The sequence below is a fragment of the Pelodiscus sinensis genome, chromosome 20 (genome assembly GCF_049634645.1).
Source record: "Pelodiscus sinensis isolate JC-2024 chromosome 20, ASM4963464v1, whole genome shotgun sequence".
Lineage (NCBI taxonomy): Eukaryota > Metazoa > Chordata > Testudines > Trionychidae > Pelodiscus > Pelodiscus sinensis.
Genome location: NC_134730.1, coordinates 13,497,895 through 13,520,101, shown reverse-complemented (window position 1 = coordinate 13,520,101; position 22,207 = coordinate 13,497,895). Strand labels below are relative to the sequence as shown.

Here is a 22,207-nt window from a genome sequence, read left to right as displayed (position 1 = left end):
TCCTCTATTATAGGCTAATCACCGCAGAATGTGCCACCCGTATAGAACCATCACACACCCCTGCCATGGTGCTGGGGTCTCTGAAACAATGACACCTGTTGTGGGTTGCTTGTGTGTGTTGTGTTGTCACAGCTCTAGCCAGGTAGCTAGGCCAGCAGATCAAACTGCCTGAAAGATGACAGTGTTGGGTAGGTGGGCAAAGGCTCTTGACCAGGTTTCTTGTTTACAAAGCACAGCTCGGTCAGCAGCAGGGCTCTGTGTGGCTGAGGGGCAGTGGAAAGACGTATCTTCTGTGACCGCTCTTTTATACACTGATATGAACGAGTAACGTATTACCCTACACCTAGTTCAGGTGTTGGTTGAAACAGAACTTCTCCAGCCATTATCTTGCTCTTCTGACTGTCTCTTCAGGAGGGCTCTGTATGTCCTCTGGCCCTTTTCAGGGAGTCTGTGTTGATCCCATAGCTCTTTACCAGAACATTCTTGTACTGCCCTGCTGGGATGTGTTTAGTGAATAGCCGGTGACTGATACGACCTCAGACAGCCCGTGTTTCTTGTTCCAGCCCTATGCTTCAGGTTCTCTGACCTAGTGCTATTGCCTTCCTGTAGCCAGACACGAACCCCATCTTGGTTTCTGTCCCCCACAGAGAGCAAGAGAAAGGCAGTCAGCCTTTGATGCCCTGGGAACACAGGTGTGCTGCCTGTCCCTGACTCTACCATAAACAGAAACCAGACAGTAAATGGGCTAGCTGACGACCCAGGGCCTCCCGCCGTCCTGATGGCTAGTACCAGTAATTGACACGCCTGCACTGTCCCAGGAGAGGAATCTTCGCCCATCACATACCAGAGGTGCCCATTGTCTGCATTTTCCCAGGTGTGAATTATGCTTTGCACCCTTCGTGGGAAACTTGGCATTCAAAGCCATTTTTCCTAATTGGCCACTTGAGACCAGGAAGAAGCCTACATGACCCGAGGGGTATAGTAGCCCACCCCATTTGAGCTCCAATCATCTATACCTGCTGGCAGGTATTGATTGTCTCCCGAGGTCTGTGGGACACCCAACCTCACCCTACTTCTTCCCGAGGGATTGAGAGAAAGACGCTGGCCACACCAAGTCTGGAACGCAGGGGTGAGAATATATACCTGCTATGTGTCTATTTTGCATGCATTTAATAAGAGCTCAGAGAACCAAAAAGGTTTCATGGTACCTGTAAGTGACTTCTTAGTGTAATTTCTGTCCTGTCCTTTGTAGTGGCTGTGTTATCTGTAACACAGCAGTAGCATTTAACAACTAAGTTTACCCTGTAACAATAAAATAGTAACTGTTACAGCAACTGACGGAGTCAGGTTAAAGCTTAAACAGAACCAAGCACAATTTAAAAGAACTTCGGCTGGTCATAAGGGACTCACTGCCCTGACCGTCGGCTGACACTTCCCCATCCCTTAGTTTGAAGTGTCTGTAACACACCTTGACTCTCACACTGTGATCTCCATGGGATGCTTTACCTTGGTTCTTTGTTGGCTTCTTTCAACTGAAATGGATCATTCAGACAAACTCTCAATGGGTATGTCTACATAAGCCGGGCGCCGCCATTTTTAAAACCCCGCTCGTTCGAACCCCGTGCAGCGCGGCTACACGGGGCACGAACTAGGTAGTTCGAACTACCGTTACTCCTCGTGGAATGAGGAGTAACGGTAGTTCGTACTAGGAAACCTAGTTCGAACTACCTAGTTCGTGCCCCGTGTAGCTGCGCTGCACGGGGTTCGAACGAGCGGGGTTTTAAAAATGGCGGCGCCCTGCTTATGCAAATGAAGCTCGGGAAATTCAAATCCCGGGCTTCATTTGCAAGTGCGGTATGCCTACATTACCCTCCTAGTTTGAACTAGGAGGGTAGTGTAGACATACCCTCTCTCTCTCTCTCTCCTCCTTGTGCTTTGGAAACATAACCCAGTGCCCTGTGCAGACACAGATCAGAGGCTGGAGCAGCGCAGAGCCTGGGTGCATGCAAGGAACAGTTCCTGTAACAGTATCTATCCCCCTCACACTCTCTCCCTGGTTCTCTCGGTGTTGCTGTGGCATTGCATGCACCTTCTGGGGTAAGGATGGGGGCTGCTACTCTTCTTCCTCTATCAGCAGCCCTTTGCAGCCACCCCCTGGAGACATTCTACTTCCCCATCTCTTAGTTCAAACTGGAGTCTCTAGGGCCCAGAGGCAAAGAAAGGGTTTTAGATAAATTGCCTGGTTTTAAACTGCCTCAGGACCTTCTTCCAGCAAATGGCCAGGGCCCCGGCCAATCCTCAGGGAAGGGTTGCAAAGAAAGGTGCTTGCTCTGAGCTGAACTCCCTGGGGTAGGGTGTATAATGACTTCTCCTGCCAGAGCCTGTTAGAGGTGGGTGATCTCTCAGGAGCCCATTAGTGCATGTGTGTGTGTGGGGGGAGGGCATATATTGTCCTTTCTCAGAGGAATAAAGTAGGCTTGCAGAGGGTGACATCTCCCACGATAAAAGCTGGATGAAGTGAGCTCCAGCCCATGAGAAGTTATGCCCAATTTCAATGTGTCAGGCTCTGAGGCACCCCGGGAATCTGTGTCATTTTTAGTGAAGGCAAGAGATTGGAAAGACCTTTGGTCAGTCTCCCCTAGTAGGCCATAGGACACGTGAGGAAGAGGGTGGGAAGCCAATAGATGCAGAATATTAGAAGCTGAGGTGCTGTCATTTACCTTTCTCATCTCTCCTGCTGCCTCTGCAACTAGAGTGAAACATGTCAGAGGGAGAATTTTGGAAATAGTCTCAATAGCATCCCCTGACCCCACACACCCGAAACACCATTCAGAGCTGCACAGGAAGGACAAAGAGCCTACATGGTTGTTTCCTAGTAAGAAACTACCTCTCTGCTTCTTTTAACTGGACAAGCCAAGTTCTTCTGAAGGGGGACTTAAAATTGACAAGCCCCATGGTGGTTCATACTGTGTAGAGGTAACGGAATATTAGCAGTAGCATCTGTGCCAGAGTGACTCTTCCAAAGACCGGGAGGGAACTCCTCTCTCTGCAAGGAGCTCTGGTACCACTAAATCTCCCCACAGCTGGCCCAGCATCTAGCAGCAGTGTGGAGCCTAGTGGACAGGCTGCTTAGGTGGGGTCAGTTCGGAGGTAGCTCCAAGATGGTGGTGGGTGAGGGGAGGGAAGAGTGTGATGAATCTGTGTATGTCTAGGGGCTCAGTTGCTGAGGGCGAAGCAACAATAAACAGACTGTGAAAACAAAGCAGCAGGGGCCGAGTTTGTATTGTGGCTGAAATAAGGGAAATGACTGAAATGACGGAATAAGGGAAGCTTTTCCACTCACTGGCTGAAGGGAGACCATGACACTAGCTGGTTCCTAGAATAACTTTCACTTCTGTGGTGTGATATGGTCTTTGAGAATCATAGAGTATGTCTAGATTACATCCCTCTTTCACCAGAGGGATGTAAATTAGACATACTGATATTGCAAATGCAGCGTGGATTCAAATCCTCCATGCGTCATTTGAGTAAAAATGGCAGCCACATTTTGCTGAGTCAGCAGTTTTCCTGCAAAAAGTGGCTGTCAGAACGGGGATTGACAAAGAAGTCGACAGAGGGATGCTATCTAGACATACCCATAGAATACTGGAACTGGAAGGGATCTTGAGAGGTCATGAAATCCCATCCCCTGCCCTCACAGCAGGACTAAGCACAATTTATATTATTCCTGATAAACGTCTGTCTAACCTGCTCTTAAATATCTCCAGTGATGGAGATTTCACAATCTCCCTAGGCAATTTATTCCAGTGCTTAACCACCCTGATAGTTAAGAGGTTTCTCCAAATGTCCAGCCAAAACCTCCCTTGCTGCAATTTAAGCCCCTCGCTCCTTGTCCTGTCCTCAAAGAGGATTGAAAATAATTTCCCTGCCTCATGCATGTAACAGCTTTATAAATATTTGTAAACTGTTTACATGTCCCCTCTCAATCCTCTCTTCCCCAGACTAAACACAGGTTTTTTTAGTCTTCCCTCATAGGCCATGTTTTCTAGGCCTTTATTCCTTTTTGTTGCTCTTCTCTGGACTTTCTCCAATTTGTCCACATCCTTCCTGAAACATGGTGCATAGAACTGGAGACAGTACTTAAGCTGCTGACATTAAAATTTCCTTATCTTCTTCTAATGGACCTTAGATCACTCCCTTTCAACCAGATATCCTTGCTGAAAAGATCTAGGTAGATAAAGAAATTTTCCAAATCTCCTCCATTGTATTAACTTAATCCACCCCCTACCCCCAGAAGAGAACCATGTTTTGTGATGTGTTTCTGCTACAGCCGCCTTCACCAGTTCAGGGTACCTTCTCACCTGTAAAGCAGAAGTTCTCTAGCACTATTTAAAGGCTGTGTCATTAGAAAGTTGGTCTTATAATGAGGAAGGGTCAGGAGTCCTTATGTAGCTGTCACTCTGCTTTGGATCTTGTGGTGCTTAACACTAACTAACATGTGGGGACGCAGTCTGTGTGGAACCCCTAATACACATAAACTCTGCCCTTCTCCATAGAGAGAACAGCTCTTTGTTTGCAGGTAGGGCGATGTGACCACCAACACTGAAGAATGTTCAAAAGCTTCTTGGGGTAGCCAAATTGGTCTGTAACTGGAAAAATTAAAAACAACGAATAGTCTTGCAGCACCTTAAAACTAACAAAACATGTAGATGGTTTCATGAGCTTTCATGGGCACAAACCACTTCTTCAGATGAATGGAGTTATTAAAGGTCCAGTTTCAAAATAAATAGGGGATGGGGGGGGCGGGTAGAGAAGGAAAAAAAGGGAAAGAAATAGTCAATTAGAGTCTCCATACTACAGGAAGCTGACAGATAAGCTGCAAATTGTTCTTAAGTACTCCTTGTTTGGTTTTTTCTGTCGTTAGCATGTGGAATGTAGTGGGCCATCCAGCCAATGTCTTTATTCATACCTTTGAGATAGGAATCAAACCTGTAAATGAAGTTTAGTTCCAAGGCTTCCCTTTGTATTTGGCTTGTGGAATTGGCCTGAAAGACTTTGAGGTCCATTAATGGGTGCTTGGACAAGTTAAAATGTTCCCCAACACTTTTCTATATGTTACCTTCTCAGATATCTGGTTTGTGTCCCTTAATTCTTTCCTGTAGACATTGTCAAGTTTGGCCAATACACATGGCAGAGGGGCATTGCTGGTATTTGATGGCATAGATCACATTAGTGGATGTGCAGTTGATTGAGCCTCTGATGTGGTGGCTGATGTGGTTGGGTGCTGTGACAAAATGGCTTTTATAGGCGTGTGGACACAGTTGGCATTGGGGCTGGTCGCAGGTCTAGGTTCCTGGATGATGATGATGATGGAGGTATGCTGCGTGGCTACTGGAAAGAATTTCTTTGAGGTTAGGGAGATTGCCTGTAGGTGAGGACTGGCCTGTTCCCCAAAGCCTCTGAGAGTGAGGGGTCATTTTCCAGGATAGGTTGTAAATTGTTGATAATGCGTTGCATGGATATAAGTTGTGGGCTGTAAGTAATGACAAGTGGAGTTCTGTTGTTTTCCTCTTCTTGGCCTGTCTTAGAGTAGTTCATGTCCGGTTACTCTTCTGGCTCTCTCGAACTGTTTTTTTCACTTCTCTGGGTGGGCTTTTCAGTTTTAAGAATGCCTGATCTACATCCTGTGTGTGTTTGTCGCTGTCTGTGGGATTGGAGCAAATCTGGTTACATTTTATGGTTTAGCTGTAAACAATAGTTTGAGAAATGAGGCTTGGATGGAAGCCAGAGGCATGAAGGTCAGTGCAGTGGTTAGTAGGTTTCTGGTAGGAGGCGGTGGAAATATGTCCACCTTGTAATTGTACTATAGTGTCAAGGAAGTGGATCTCTCATGTGAACAAGCTGAGGTGGATAGTGGGGTAGAAGTTGTTGAAATCCCTGTGAAATTCTTCAAGGGACTCCTTCCTGTGGGTCCATATGATGAAGATGTTGTCAATGAAGAGTAAGGGTATGTCTACACTGCATCCCTAGTTCGAACTAGGGATGTAAATGGAGACAATCGAAGTAGTTAATGAAGCGGGGATTTAAATATCCCGCGCTCCATTAACATGATCTCGCCGGCGCGCTAGTTCGAATCACAGCTGATTCGAACCAGGAAGTGCGCGCCGGGACGCGTTAGTTCGGACTAAAGCCCTTAGTCCGAACTAATGTTACTCCTCAAAGGAAGGGGGCCAACAACATATTACTTTAGTGGGACATTTCTTTTGAATCTCCGGTTCTTGTGAGCTGGCCCAATCCATCCCTGAGAGGACAACCCAGCACCAACTGGGCAGACTGGAGAGGAGAGCAGGCTTCCAACCCCTCTCTTGGAAATGGCTGGCTGAAGGGAAGACCTTTTTACATACATCCCACACAGTGGCTCTCCTTGGAGAAATGGGCTTCCTAGGCTGAATTCCATGGGAGTCTGTGAGCCCAGTGTGGGGGCTCAGGAAGCAGTGGCCCCACCCTGTCACTGGAACAGTTGCTTTGGGTTCACAGACCACCTCTCCAGAGCTGCCAGTCTGAGGTGTGTCCAGGGGGTTCTTACAGCCACAGCAGCACAGCAGGAAGCTTGGATGTGACAGGCCAAAGGTCTTATCCTGGTTTCTAGGGGCAGCCTGGGAGAGGGCTATGGTAACGGTGCCCCTGGGCTTCCTGCTTCCTGGTCACTTGCCAGGTTCCCTCCATCCCTTGGGGCCATGCACACGCTTGTTCCCCTCTGGGAACGACCGGGACATTCTCTCCTGCCCTGGGGCCCTGCTGGACTGAGAGAGCCATGTTGGGGGCCATGCTGGAGCTGTGCGAGGGAGAGGCAGCACACCCAGGTAAAAGTCTGTGCTGCTTTGCGCGTGGGAGTGTGGGCAAGGCCCCGGGGCACGGAATGAGTCTGCAGCAAATGCAAAAGACAAAAGGAGACACGTTCTCTTTGACAGATTTTATTGTCTGTTTCTAAATGGCCCAAAGGGCTGGTCCTTGCTAAATGCCCCAGAGGAAGGCGAAAAACCTCCAGAGTCTCTGGCCAATCTGCTCTGGAGGAAAATTCCTTCCTGACCCCAAATATGGCGATCGGTTTCACCCTGTGCATGCCAGCAAGGACCCACTTGTCACTATGGTTACATACCCTGTCTTGTATGGCCCTGGTCTGTGTCCCAGTATTAGCCAATCTCCAGGGCTTTCCTCTTCTCCCATGCAGCCCCCTTCTTGCATCTCAATTGATGGAACCCACTCTTCTCTTAACTCAATAATGCACCATGCACGTTTTGAACATTGTTTCATGAATGCTGTGCATACAGGCTGTTTCCTTCCTCTGAAAGTACAACTACAGCCACAGATTTACACTCAGCAGTGATAAGCAGGTTCCTCACCTCCTGACAAAGATGCATTTTCTGGTGTCAGCCATCACACTTGACTCCTCTCAGACTCTGAGATGTGTGATCACCTGTAACAAACTCATTGGGACAACATAAGTTAGCAATTTTGTGGAGCTGATTGTTTGCACATTTGTTAGGCTTGTCACATGCTTCTCTTACCTCTCCTCAGAACCAATTCTGTGGCTCCGTTGAACGGGATTCCTGGGGTTTAATATCATCAGAGAACCAACTGTCCTTCAAGGTAATAGAAATGGCTTTGAGCCATTCATTGGTGCTGGAAAATCTGAGCATCTGTAACCCTGATCTCCTGAAAAGGTAAATCTGCTTTGCAAGTTAGTTCTCAAAAAGCCCAGCTATAGCTGTAGGGGTCAAAGTTGGACAAGGAATGTGGTTGCTCATTGGTTTTACAGTCCCAGAAATGTTGCCAAAGGGAACAGATTGTCAAGCACCTTAAACAACAGAACCACAAACACTTACCTCCTTGTCGGTCTGCCACATTGTGGGTTTGAAACTTGATGGTGATGAGTCTTCGTTTTAGTCATTGAAGGCAACTTTTCCTTACTCCATGCAGGTTTGACCACTTCTTCCTTTATTTTTAATAATGCAACTCCTTATAGCTTTCAGTCCCTGTGAGGCCCGATGAGCTGAATTTCTGTCACCTGAAAAGGAAATCCAGATCCATTAAGTTCTTCTCTAGCATTCTAAGGTGAGTACCTTACCTGCTGGCCACAGTGAGGGACATTTTAGAAACTTCCTGAAGTTTTCTCACTCTGAGTTCTGATCAGTTGCATTTTCCACATCTGAAAGAATGAGAGGATCCATTCATTTCCACTCAAATGTTAAAAAATGAGTTTTTTGGTTTTTCTTACCAACTGATATGCCTGGCTCAGCTCATTCCAATTGCATTAATCCCTTCTAGAGCACAATAGTCCTCTGATCTCCTTCCATCTGGAGATATGTGATCTGCAATAACAATCAATGAGTGCCAGTTTGATTAATTGATTTGGTCTATAAGTGTGACTTGAGCACCAGATTCATCTGACAACCAGCGAAACTAAAATCCTCACCTCAGTCTGTGATGTGCTGCTGAATTGCTTCCAGCATATCTGTTTGAAGTAACTGACCTTTATTTCCTTGTTACTGATCCCAAGATGCTGTCATTTCCTCCATGGATTGAGCACCAAGAAAGACTATGAGGTTTTAGGTTTTGCCTTTACTTTTCACATTCTCAAGTAAGGTCAACAGCCAGTTTTTCTACCTGAAAGTGAAATCGACACTGCTTGATATGCACGTGGCTATGTGGAGTCTGGTATTTCTTACCTTTTGTGGAGGACAGCGAATTCCCCTCCCTTCTTTCTGGTAGGAGAGGCCTCCCTTTCACATTTCAAATCAGGAAAACCTGCAATCAGCAATGTTTGACAGGTTCTTATTTTTTATTATGACTCAGTACCAGCTATGAAGAGCTTTCAATGGAGACTGTTCCTTAGCCAGATCATTAGACTTTTCAGTGCTCACCTACTTGTCATGATGTTCCACCACATAGCATTGAATCTTGGATGCTTATTGCCAGCTACGTGAGTTAAATCTTGAAGCAAAAAATTGGCACTTTTGGGGCTGTTTTTTTCTGAACGAGAAGGAAAAGATGTTTTTTTCCCTCTGGGCAGGTATCGCACCTGTCTGGCTTTAACCTTAATTCAGCAGCCTCCTATCTTCCTCCCTTGAATTGTAAAACCTTCATTTCACCTAGAAATAAAAATGGAAACTGTTATTCCTGGCCCTGCACTCTGAGGAGATGGATTCCTTACCTGTTGATAGAAATGATCAGTTCCACTGATTTTTCTTCCCTTTGATCCATAGGCAAGAATGATCAATCCTGCAATCAGTGGATTAACTCATCTCTGGAAATGGAAGAGAAGGTTAAAGCTCCTTTTTATGTTGCAATTAGTTTTATTTTTGTATGAAATAACATAACTGCTACTGCCTTGTAGGAACAATCCACAGCACTATCTGGAAAGGAAAAAGGAGGTGCTATTACTATAACTGGTTAGAATTGCCAGCTGCTTTCCTTACGTCTGAAGAAGCAGCTCCCAGTTTTTGTTCCAGTGTTCTGTACAGCAGCTGCTTGTGTCCTTGTGTGTCTCAACTTCCCTTCTTTAGAGACATGCAGATTTCATCAGTTACTGTTTCTTCCACCTGTGAATATGACCAGAACCATTGACTGTTGTGGGCAATGGAATGTGTAATATATTTCTTACCTTCCAAAAGCGATGGATCAGTTAGGTCAGGTAATTCCTTCCTGGAAACTGCATCCTTCCATCTCAAAATTGGTCCTGCTGCAAAGAGGTGTTTGACAGACAGTAGTTTAGTCAGGAAACAAATGTGAATGATTTGTCCTTGGATTAATTTGGGAAGAGTGAGTAAAATACATACCTTCTGTGGCATGACCTGTTGTGTTGGTTCTTTTGTTTGTTTCTCTCTGTATAATCAGTTGTATTGCTTAAAATCTAGTGGGCATACATTACTATTTCCTTATCCTTGAATGGAGCAAGTCGATAATTCTCCAACCTTTCACCACTTATGTTCTGTACATTGCTTTATACTTACAAAACTTGCTAGTAGCCTTTGACAACAAAAGATGGATTCACGCCCTTCACCTGAAAGTAGAGTCAGGTTGGTTAGTTTCCTCTCCATTGCTATGAGAAGGTGAATCCCTCTCTTCTCGATAAGAAGACTCATTTTCTCTTTTTACGTCTTAAGTGGTACAACAGGCGCTTCTGACAGAATAGCTGCATGATCACATCAGCAGAACCAGGTCGTTGTAATGTCATCTCTGGAAAGGTGATGGCACCTCTCAGCAATGGCCACTTGTACCCTTGTACCCTGTGTGTCTTGTATAAATGCAACTTGTTTTGCTGCTGTCTTGGCAAAGGCAGTCAGGGTTCCACATGGTCCTAAAGGAATTATCCAAAATTTCCCCTTTCATCCACTTCTTCCGTGCCTCTCCTCCTGTCTCTTCCCTTGTAGCCTCTTTGCCTGCCCCTTTCTCTCGTCTCTCCTCTCTGTCCCTTCCGCACCTCTCTGGTGTTTGTTTCTTACCTAGTCTAATTTCCCCCCTCCTCCCTTGTTGATACCTTCCCCTACCCACCAGCCTTGGCCCTGCTTTGTCCTGCTGTGTCTCCTTCCCTTCTTTAGTAGAGGAGGCAACTGGGCCCTGGAAGACCCTGCACGTTTTCTGTAGTCCCCATCTTTAGTCCCACTGGCAGTAGCCATGTGCTCTGTGTGGCATTCTGATGGGAAATGCTGTAGCCCACGGTGACTGACCTAATAAAATCGCTGCATCACAACTGAGTCATGGGTCATTGTCCCCCCTCCCTCCTTATTTGGGCATTGAGCAAATTGGCCTGCCCCAAATCCCTGCCAGGGGAGCTGTAGGGGGAGGGCTCAGTCTGGCTCTAAAAACTCGGAAATTCGTCAACTTACACTTCAGATCTGGTCACCAGCTGGGCTCTGCTTGTGCCAGGCTCATGGCCAGCTCCTTCCCTGTGATTTGGATGGAGTGGGACTTATTCAGCCCTTGCCTGTGAAGGCTTATGCCTGGGTCTCTTCCCAGTCTGTCTCTGTCTCTGTTGGTTTCAGTTACTGCCCTTCTGACGGAATGTTCCGCCTCCGTCACAATGGGCCCATTCTGAGCAGAGCTGAGTTCTTCCATCTCCCTTGGGAACCAGTAGGAGCTGTGGGTGCCCGGCCCCCTCTTAGGACAATCCACATTGGCTGTGTCTCATGGTGTTGCACCATCAGTGCCATGTGGTATCCTCCCTCCTCTATTATAGGCTGATCACTGCAGAATGTGCCACACACCAGGGGAGGCAGGGTTAGCTGGTGAGGGGTGGATACCAGAACCCTTCTATGGTGCAGGGGCCTCTGAAACAATGACACCTGTTGTGGGTTGCTTGTGTGTGTTGTGTTGTCACAGCTCTAGCCAGGTAGCTAGGCCAGCAGATCAAACTGCCCAAAAGATGACCGAGTTGGTTAGGTGGGCAAAGGCTCTTGACCAGGTTTCTTGTTTACAAAGCACAGCTCGGGCAGCAGCAGGGCTCTGTGTGGCTGAGGGGCAGTGGAAAGACGTATCTTCTGTGACCGCTCTTTTATACACAGATATGAACGAGTAACATATTACTGGACACCTACTTAAGCTGTGTGTAGGTTACTGGACAGGCTGCTGAGACAGAGCCGGCTAAAGCTATGGGCTGACCTGGCTACCGCCCAGGGCGCCCCATTGTAGGAGGCGCCGCATGGGGCTGCTGGGCTGGGCGGGGTCAGCACTGCGCATGCGCCGGTCGCCCGTGGGCGGGGCCGTGCATGTGCTGTCCACCAGGGGCGGGGCCACACATGCACTGTGTGCCCAGAGGCGGGGCCACGCATGCGTTGCACTCCTGGGAGCGGCGCCTCGTTCCCGGGGCCCAGGACTCAAGACTGTCTCGGGCCCGTCCTGTGCTGAGGTGGATCAGTTCGGAGGTAGCTCTGAGATGGTGGTGGGACAGGGACAGGGACGGGGAGAGTGTGATGTGCCTGTGTATGTCCAGGGAACAGAGAACAGACAGAGTCCAGTTGCTGAGGTTGAAACAGCAAATGCTCCAGAGTCTGGAAACCAGGAGGCTCCACTCCCAGCAGTGTCTCTAGTCTCATGTGTAAACAAAGAAGCGGGGCCAAATTTGTCCACTGGCTGAATAAGGGAAGCTTCTCCGCCAACTGGCTGAAGGCCTTGGGACTAGCTGGCTCCTAGAATAATTTTCACTTCTATGGTGTGATATGGTCTTTGGGAATCATAGAACACTTGGCCCATTGGCCAACACCTTTGCTAGCTCACTGAGCTTAACCCCTTAGTCACTTGGGCTGTGTCCAGACTCAGGGTTTTTTTCGAAAAAAGTAGCCTTTTTTCGAAAAAAACTTCACCTGCGTCTAGACTGCAGCCGCGTTCTTTCGAAATTAAATCGAAAGAACGCGGCTTTTCTTTCGACGGCGGTAAACCTCATTGCACGAGGAAGAACGTCTTCTTTCGAAAGTTCCTCTTTCGAAAGAAGGCGTTCTTGAATGTAAATAGGGCTTCTTCGAAAGAGAGCATCCAGACTCACTGGGTGCTTTCTTTCGAAAAAGCAAGCCGCTATTTCAAAAGTTCCGCGTGCAGTCTAGACGCTCTCTTTCGAAAGAGGCTTGCAGTCTCGACATAGCCTTGGTGCTGGTTAGCACTTCTCCTGTTCATTACAGCTTCCTGCAACTAAAATGGATCATTCAGACAAACTCTCTCTCTCCTTTATGTATTGAAAACATAACCCAATGCCCTATGCCAGACACAGAGCACACACTGGTGTGGTGCAGAGCCTGGGTGTATGCAAGGAACTGTTCTTTTAACTCCATTCATCTGAAGAAGGGGGTTGTGCCCACGCAAGTTCATGATACTATCAACCTGTTTTGTTAGTCTCTAAGGGTATGCCTACACTAGCCCCCTAGTTCGAACTAGGGAGGCTAATGTAGGCATTCAAAGTTGCAAATGAAGCCCAGGATATAAATATCCCGGGCTTTATTTGCATCTTCCCGTCTGGGCACCATTTTTAAATCCCCCTAGTCCGAACTAACTGCCCACGGCTACACGCGGCAGTCAAAAGTTAATTCGAACTAAGTCCTTAGTTAGAATTAACTGTTACACCTCATTTCACGAGGTGTGGCCATGTGAGTGCCCATGGCTGTGCCGCTGCCTTGAAGATATAAATTGTCTCCTGTGAAGGGGTTCGCACTCACCACCGTATCCCCCTGCCGTCTGTCTTCCGGAATTGCCTCCCTTGGCAGGTAGGGTGCCTTCTCTGGGGTGGTGCCTCCCCTCTTTACTCCCGGCTGCGGCGTCCTCTTCGCCACACTGCCCTCCGGCAGTGCCCAAGTCTGTCTCTGAGCCCCCCTTCCGGGGGTTGATGTTCCTCCAGCGGGCCTTCTTTCAAGCCCTGCAGTCCGAGTATTTGCTGGCCAGAGCTCCCCTAGCCCTGCCTGGCCTCCCCAGCCCTGTCCTAGCTCCAGGGAGCCTCCTCCTCCCTCAGCAGCCAGGTTCTCACTGCTTCCTTTCACAGTAGCAGCCCATCCTCTATTATAGCGCCCAGCTGGGCCCTAATGGGCTAGTACAGCCTCAGCTGGGCTAAATTCCCCGGCCCTGGTTCAGGCCGGGGTCTGCCCTTAAAGGGCCAGTGCAGGGCGAGCACCCTGTCACATCTCCAAATTGGAAATAGTTGTGGGTGAGAACAAAGTTGCAGAGCTCTGTAACCAGGTGTGCTGTGGTGTCATCAGAGATGGCGTTCCTGATAGCCTGTAATCTGTCTTCATGTGCAAAGCTGGTGTAAAGAGCTTCTACGGCCATGGTGGCCATGACGGTGTTTTCAGGAAGATGACTGATGTTCTGCAGTTTCCTCAGGAAAACGGCAGTGTCTCGAAGACAGCTAGGTGTGCTGGCAGCGTAGGGTCTGTAGAAAGAATCAATATAGCCAGATAATTCTTTTGTAAATGCCGATGCTTGAGCGGTTGGGTCCTCTGGGAGTTCCAGGTTTGTGTATCTTGGGTAGTAGACTCCTGGTTGGGGATGAGGGAGGGTGTTTGCATAGATTTGGTCCTGAGTAGTATCAGTGAGCTTCGTGGGCAATTGTTTTAGTGGGTATTTGGCATTTTGTTAGTGAGATCAGAGGAGAGAAGCCTGTGGAATCTGGTGTTGGTGAGCTGGCTGGCAGCTGCCTTTTCATAATCTGTTCTGTGCATGATGACTACAGCGCTCCTTTAGTCAGCCTCTTGGAGTATGAAGTTAGATTTGTTTTTGAGGCTGTGTACAGCATTGCACTCTGCATGACTGAGGTTATATGTTATATGCTGTTTCCTGATGGTTTCAGCCCATGCACTGCATAATGTGTCAAGTGTTAAGGCTTGGGCAGTTTTAACTGGTGGTTTTACATACTTACAGCAACTCCTCACTGGCAGGGTGTCTACAGGCAGTGTGTGACCTTAGGGTTGGTCTGAGATATGCCAGAATCATCACTCTGGCCCCTCTCCATGATGTCTGGGGATTACAATGAAAGAAAACTCTGATCTGACCTCCCTCTTGGGTTTTGTTTTGCCAAACGGAAGTTCAACAGAGGAGATTTTGCAAAACCAAGACCACGCCCTTCCCCATTTCGTTCTTCTCTAGAGTTAGGTCCCCCCCTCCTGTGAGTTGTGAGTGACACCTACAATTCATGTGGTATCTTTGCCCACAGCAGACACAGTTCTCTCTGCAACCATCTTCCCAAGGCTGAGTCACTGAGATTGATTTCACCTTGGGAGATATCTCTCCCTGCTGGCTTTGGAAGGCTGGGTTTACAGATGCTTGTCTAAGTTGCCCTGTGGTTTGGGCTCAGTGTGTGGCTGGGAAGAGGACTGGAGGGAGATGGAAGTGGACATGGGGGATTGTGTTAGACAGGCTACAGGAACTGGAGGTTCAATAGAAATGTCCCACTGAAGGAATATGTTCCTGGCCCCCCTCCTTTTCTCATCCCTTCCAGCGAGGTGCTACTAACGCTGACCCTGTCCTGGGTTGGGCTCTCAGTCAACTCCCTGCAGCAATTCCTCTGGCTTCCCCAGATCCCTGCAACAGGATATGGAGACCACACTGGGAGAGGCAGCGGGAATGAGTTCTTGTGAGCCGACCCAACCCATCTCTGAGAGGACAACTCAGCACCAACTGGGCAGACTGGAGAGGAGAGCAGGCTTCCACCCCCTCTCTTGGAAACGGCTGGCTGAAGGGAAGACCTTCTTACATACACCCCACCCAGTGGCTCTCCTTGGAGAAATGGGCTTCCTAGGCTGAGTTCAACCCATCCCTGAGAGAACAACCCAGCAACAACTGGGCAGACTGGAGAGGAGAGCAGGCTTCTGGCCCCAGCTCTTATAAAAGGGCTGGCTGAAGGGAAGACTTTCTTGCATGCCCCCTGCCCAGTGACTCCCCTTGGAGAAAGGGGCTGCCTGTGCTGAATTCCATGTGATTTTGTGAGCCCAGTGTGGGGGCTCAGGAATTAGTGGCCCCACCATGGCACTGGAACGGTTGCTTTGGGTTCACTGACCTCATTTGCAGAGCCACCAATCCAAGGTGTGTCCAAAGGCCCTACACTAGGGCATTCTGGGACAGGACCATGGTACCGGTGCCCCTGGGCTTCCTGCTTCCAGGGCACCTGGCCAGTTTCCCTTCATCCCTTGGGGCCATGCACATGCTTGTCCCCCTCTGGGGATGAAGGGACATTCTCTCCTGCCCTGGGGCCCTGCTGGGCTGAGAGAGCCATGTGGGGGATCATGCTGGATATGCATGGGGGTGGGGCAGGACTCCCAGGCAGATCTCTGCCCTGCTGTGTTGGTGGGAGCATGGACACAGTCGAGGGGCACAGGATGAGTCTATAGAGAATGCAAAAGATAAAAGGAGACACGTTCTCTTTGACAGATTTTATTATCTAAATGGCCCAAAGGGCTGGTCCTTTCTCAATGCCCCAGAGGAAGGCGAAAAACCTCCAGAGTCTCTGGCCAATCTGCTCTGGAGGAAAATTCCTTCCTGACCCCAAATATGGCGATCGGTTTCACCCTGTGCATGCGAGCAAGGACCCACTAGTCCCTATAAATACATACCCTGTCTTGGCAGGCCCTGGTCTGTGTCTCAGTATTAACCAATCTCCAGGGCTTTCCTCTTCTCCCATGTAGCCCCCTTCTTGCATCTCAACTGATGGAACCCGCTGTTCTCTTAGCCTATAGATGCCCCATGCAAGTTTTGAACATTGGTTCTTGAAAGCTGTCCACACGGGATGTTTTTCTTTCCTCTGAAAATACAACCACAGCCACTGAATTGCACTCAGGGATAAGCAGGTTCCTCACCTCTTGACAAAGATGCATCCTCTGGTGTCAGCCATCACACTTGACACCTGTCAGACCCTGAGATGTGTGATCACCTGTAACAAACTCATTGGGACAACATAAGTTAGCAATTTTGTGGAGCTGATTGCACATTTGTTAGGCTTGTCACATGCTTCTCTTACCTCTCCTCAGAGCCAATTCTGTGGCTCTGTTGAATGGAGCGTATGGATTTTCCTATCATGAGAGAACCAATTGTCCTTCCAGGTGATAGGAATGGCTTTGAGCCATTCATTGGTGCTGGAAAATCTGAGCATCTGTAACCCTGATCTCCTGAAAAGGTAAATCTGCTTTGCAAGTTAGTTCTCGAAAAGCCCAGCCATGGCTGTAGGGGTCAAAGTTGGACAAGGAATGTGGTTGCTCATTGGTTTTATGGTCCCAGAAATGTTGCCAAAGGGAACAGATTGTCAAGCACCTTGTACAACAGAACCACAAACACTCACCTCCTTGTTGGTCTGCCACATTGTGGGTCTGAAACACGCTGGTCTTAGTTTTAGTCACTGAAGGCAACTTTTACTTCCTCTCGGCAGGTTTGACCACGTCTTCCTTTTTTTTAATAATGCAATGCTTTATAATCTCTGTGAGGTCCAATCAGCTGCATTTCTGTGACCTGAAAAGGAAATCCAAATCCATTAATTCCTTCTCTAGTGTTCTGAGGTGAGTTCCTTACCTCTTGGCTGCAGTGAAGGATCTTTTAGGAACTTCCTGAAGCTTTCTCACCCTCGGAGTTCAAATCAGCTGCATTTCCCACATCTGAAAAAATGAGAGAATCCATTCATTTCCACTTAAATGTTCAAAAATGAGAGTTTTTTTGTTACCAACTGATATGCCTGGCTCAGCTCATTCCAATTGCATTAATCCCTTCTAGAGCACAATAGTCCTCTGGCCTCCTTCCATCTGGAGATAGGTGATCAGTGAGTGCCAGTTTGATCGATTGATTTGGTGTCTAAATGTGGCTTTAGCACCAGACTCATCTGACAACTAGGAAAACTGAAATGCTCACCTCAGTCTGTTATGAGCTGCTGAATTGGTTCCAATTCAGATTTACAACTAGCAGACCTGTTTGAAGTAACAGACCTTTAATTCCTTGTTACTAATCCCAGATGCTGTCATTTCCTCCATGGATTGAACACCGGAAAATTTTGTCTTTTGCTTTTCATATTCTCAGGTAAGGTCAACAGCCAGTTCTTCTACCTGAAAGTGAAATTGACACTGCTTGATATGCACATGGCTATGTGGAGTCTGGTATTTCTTACCTCTTGTGGAGGAAAGCCAATTCCCCTTCCTTCTTCCTGGTAGGAATAACTTCCCTTTCACATTTCAAATCAGGAAAACCTGCAGTAAACAATGTCTTAAAGATTTTTATTTTGTATTATGACTCATTACCAGCTATGAAGAGCTTTCGATGGAGACTCTCCCTTAGCACGTAGATCATTAGGCTTTTCAATGCTCACCTCCTTCTCATGGAGTTCTACCACATGGCTTTGATTCTTGGATGCTTATGGCCAGCTACATAGGTTAAAACTTGAAGCCAAAAATTGGCACATTTTTGTTTTTTTCTCGACTAGAAGGAAAACATACTTTTCTTCCCTATGGCCAGGTGTAGCACCTGTCTGACTTTACCCTTAAGTTCCGCTGCCTCCTATCTTCCTCTCTTCAATGGTAAGACCTTCATTTCACCTAAAAATAGAAATGGAAACTTTTATTCCTGGCCCTGCACTCTGAGGAGATGAATTCCTTACCTCTTGATAGACATGATCAGTTCCACTGATTTCCTCTTTCCTCTGATCCATAGGCAAGAATGATCAATCCTGCAATCAGTGGATTAACTCATCTCTGGAAATGGAAGAGAAGGTTATGTTGCAATTAGTTTTATTTTTGTATGAAATAACATAACTGCTACTGCCTTGTAGGAACAATCCACAGCACTATCTGGAAAGGAAAAAGGAGGTGCTATTACTATAACTGGTTAGAATTGCCAGCTGCTTTCCTTACGTCTGAAGAAGCAGCTCCCAGTTTGTGTTCCAGTGTTCTGTACAGCAGCTTCTTGTGTCCTTGTGTGTCTCAACTTCCCTTCTTTAGAGACATGCAGATTTCATCGGTTACTGTTTCTTCCACCTGTGAATATGACCAGAACCATTGACTGTTGTGGGCAATGGAATGTGTAATATATTTCTTACCTTCCAAAAGCGATGGATCAGTTAGGTCAGGTAATTCCTTCCTGGAAACTGCATCCTTCCATCTCAAAATTGGTCCTGCTGCAAAGAGGTGTTTGACAGACAGTAGTTTAGTCAGGAAACAAATGTGAATGATTTGTCCTTGGATTAATTTGGGAAGAGTGAGTAAAATACATACCTTCTGTGGCATGACCTGTTGTGTTGGTTCTTTTGATTGTTTCTCTCAGTACAATCAGTTGTATTGCTTAAAATCTAGTGGGCATACATTACTATTTCCTTATTTTTGAATGGAGCAAGTCGATAATTCTCCAACCTTTCACCACTTATGTTCTGTACATTGCTTTATACTTACAAAACTTGCTAGTAGCCTTTGACAACAAAAGATGGATTCACGCCCTTCACCTGAAAGTAGAGTCAGGTTGGTTAGTTTCCTCTCCATTGCTATGAGAAGGTGAATCCCTCTCTTCTCGATAAGACTCATTTTCTCTTTTTACGTCTTAAGTGGTACAATAGGCGCTTCTGACAGAATAGCTGCATGATCACATCAGCAGAACCAGGTCGTTGTAATGTCATCTCTGGAAAGGTGATGGCACCTCTCAGCAATGGCCACTTGTACCCTTGTACCCTGTGTGTCTTGTATAAATGCAACTTGTTTTGCTGCTGTCTTGGCAAAGGCAGTCAGGCTTCCACATGGTCCTAAAGGAATTATCCAAAATTTCCCCTTTCATCCACTTCTTCCGTGCCTCTCCTCCTGTCTCTTCCCTTGTAGCCTCTTTGCCTGCCCCTTTCTCTCGTCTCTCCTCTCTGTCCCTTCCGCACCTCTCTGGTGTTTGTTTCTTACCTAGTCTAATTTTCCCCCCTCCTCCCTTGTTGATACCTTCCCCTACCCACCAGCCTTGGCCCTGCTTTGTCCTGCTGTGTCTCCTTCCCTTCTTTAGTAGAGGAGGCAACTGGGCCCTGGAAGACCCTGCACGTTTTCCACAGTCCCCATCTTTAGTCCCACTGGCAGTAGCCATGTGCTCTGTGTGGCATTCTGGTGTGAAATGCTGCAGCCCCCGGTGACTGACCTAATAAAATCGCTGCATCACAACCAACTCATGGGTCATTGTCCCCCCCTTTCTCCTTATTTGGGCATTGAGCAAATTGGCCAGCCCCAAATCCCTGCCAGGGGAGCTGTAGGGGGAGGGCTCAGTCTGGCTCTAAAAACTCGGAAATTCGTCAACTTACACTTCAGATCTGGTCACCAGCTGGGCTCTGCTTGTGCCAGGCTCATGGCCAGCTCCTTCCCTGTGATTTGGATGGAGTGGGACTTATTCAGCCCTTGCCTGTGAAGGCTTATGCCTGGGTCTCTTCCCAGTCTGTCTCTGTCTCTGTTGGTTTCAGTTACTGCCCTTATGACGGAATGTTCCGCTTCCGTCACAATGGGCCCATTCTGAGCAGAGCTGAGTTCTTCCATCTCCCTTGGGAACCAGTAGGAGCTGTGGGTGCCCGGCCCCCTCTTAGGACAATCCACATTGGCTGTGTCTCATGGTGTTGCACCATCAGTGCCATGTGGTATCCTCCCTCCTCTATTATAGGCTGATCACTGCAGAATGTGCCACACACCAGGGGAGGCAGGGTTAGCTGGTGAGGGGTGGATACCAGAACCATCACACACCCTTCTATGGTGCAGGGGCCTCTGAAACAATGACACCTGTTGTGGGTTGCTTGTGTGTGTTGTGTTGTCACAGCTCTAGCCAGGTAGCTAGGCCAGCAGATCAAACTGCCCAAAAGATGACCGAGTTGGTTAGGTGGGCAAAGGCTCTTGACCAGGTTTCTTGTTTACAAAGCACAGCTCGGTCAGCAGCAGGGCTCTGTGTGGCTGAGGGGCAGTGGAAAGACGTATCTTCTGTGACCGCTCTTTTATACACAGATATGAACAAGTAACATATTACTGGACACCTACTTAAGCTGTGTGTAGGTTACTGGACAGGCTGCTGAGACAGAGCCGGCTAAAGCTGTGGGCTGACTGGGCTACCGCCCAGGGCGCCCCATTGTAGGGGGCGCCGCGTGGGGCTGCTGGGCTGGGCGGGGTCAGCACTGCGCATGCGCCGGTCGCCCGTGGGCGGGGCCGTGCATGTGCTGTCCACCGGGGGCGGGGCCACACATGCACTGTGTGCCCAGAGGCAGGGCCACGCATGCATTGCACTCCTGGGAGCGGCGCCTCGTTCCCGGGGCCCAGGGCGCAAGACTGTCTCGGGCCCGTCCTGTGCTGAGGTGGATCAGTTCGGAGGTAGCTCTGAGATGGTGGTGGGACAGGGACAGGGACGGGGAGAGTGTGATGTGCCTGTGTATGTCCAGGGAACAGAGAACAGACAGAGTCCAGTTGCTGAGATTGAAACAGCAAATGCTCCAGAGTCTGGAAACCAGGAGGCTCCACTCCCAGCAGTGACTCTAGTCTCATGTGTAAACAAAGAAGCGGGGCCAAATTTGTCCACTGGTTGAATAAGGGAAGCTTCTCCGCCCACTGGCTGAAGGCCTTGGGACTAGCTGGCTCCTAGAATAATTTTCACTTCTATGGTGTGATATGGTCTTTGGGAATCATAGAACACTTGGCCCATTGGCCAACACCTTTGCTAGCTCACTGAGCTTAACCCCTTAGTCACTTGGGCTGTGTCCAGACTCAGGGTTTTTTTCGAAAAAAGTAGCCTTTTTTCGAAAAAACTTCACCTGCGTCTAGACTGCAGCCGCGTTCTTTCGAAATTAAATCGAAAGAACGCGGCTTTTCTTTCGACGGCGGTAAACCTCATTGCACGAGGAAGAACGCCTTCTTTCGAAAGTTCCTCTTTTGAAAGAAGGCGTTCTTGAATGTAAATAGGGCTTCTTCGAAAGAGAGCATCCAGACTCACTGGGTGCTTTCTTTCGAAAAAGCAAGACGCTTTTTCGAAAGTTCCGCGTGCAGTCTAGACGCTCTCTTTCGAAAGAGGCTCTTTCGAAAGTATCTTTCGAAAGAGGCTTGCAGTCTAGACATAGCCTTGGTGCTGGTTAGCACTTCTCCTGTTCATTACAGCATCCTGCAACTAAAATGGATCATTCAGACAAACTCTCTCTCTCTTCTTTATGCATTGAAAACATAACCCAATGCCCTATGCAGACACAGAGCACACACTGGTGTGGTACATACCCTGTCTTGGCAGGCCCTGGTCTGTGTCTCAGTATTAACCAATCTCCAGGGCTTTCCTCTTCTCCCATGTAGCCCCCTTCTTGCATCTCAACTGATGAAACCCGCTGTTCTCTTAGCCTATAGATGCCCCATGCAAGTTTTGAACATTGGTTCTTGAAAGCTGTCCACACGGGATGTTTTTCTTAACTCTGAAAATACAACCACAGCCACTGAATTGCACTCAGGGATAAGCAGGTTCCTCACCTCTTGACAAAGATGCATCCTCTGGTGTCAGCCATCACACTTGACACCTGTCAGACCCTGAGATGTGTGATCACCTGTAACAAACTCATTGGGACAACATAAGTTAGCAATTTTGTGGCTGATTGCACATTTGTTAGGCTTGTCACATGCTTCTCTTACCTCTCCTCAGAGCCAATTCTGTGGCTCTGTTGAATGGAGTGTGTGGATTTTCCTATCATGAGAGAACCAATTGTCCTTCCAGGTGATAGGAATGGCTT

General features: G+C 47.9%; 1 long non-coding RNA gene across 9 annotated transcripts; it reads right to left on the bottom strand.

The window, feature by feature from the left end:
• Window positions 1–6,958: 6,958 nt before the first annotated feature.
• On the bottom strand, window positions 6,959–22,065 carry LOC142819107 (uncharacterized). 9 transcript variants are annotated; one of them, XR_012896847.1, is made up of 4 exons: window positions 19,772–20,003; window positions 16,089–18,946; window positions 8,477–10,063; window positions 6,959–8,372 (listed from the first exon to the last, which is right to left on the bottom strand). It is a non-coding gene; the product is annotated as an uncharacterized LOC142819107 (long non-coding RNA). The 9 variants fall into 9 exon arrangements; XR_012896846.1 differs by having other exon boundaries at window positions 6,959–8,808; window positions 8,925–10,063; XR_012896852.1 differs by having other exon boundaries at window positions 6,959–9,742; window positions 9,840–10,063.
• Window positions 22,066–22,207: the final 142 nt, after the last annotated feature.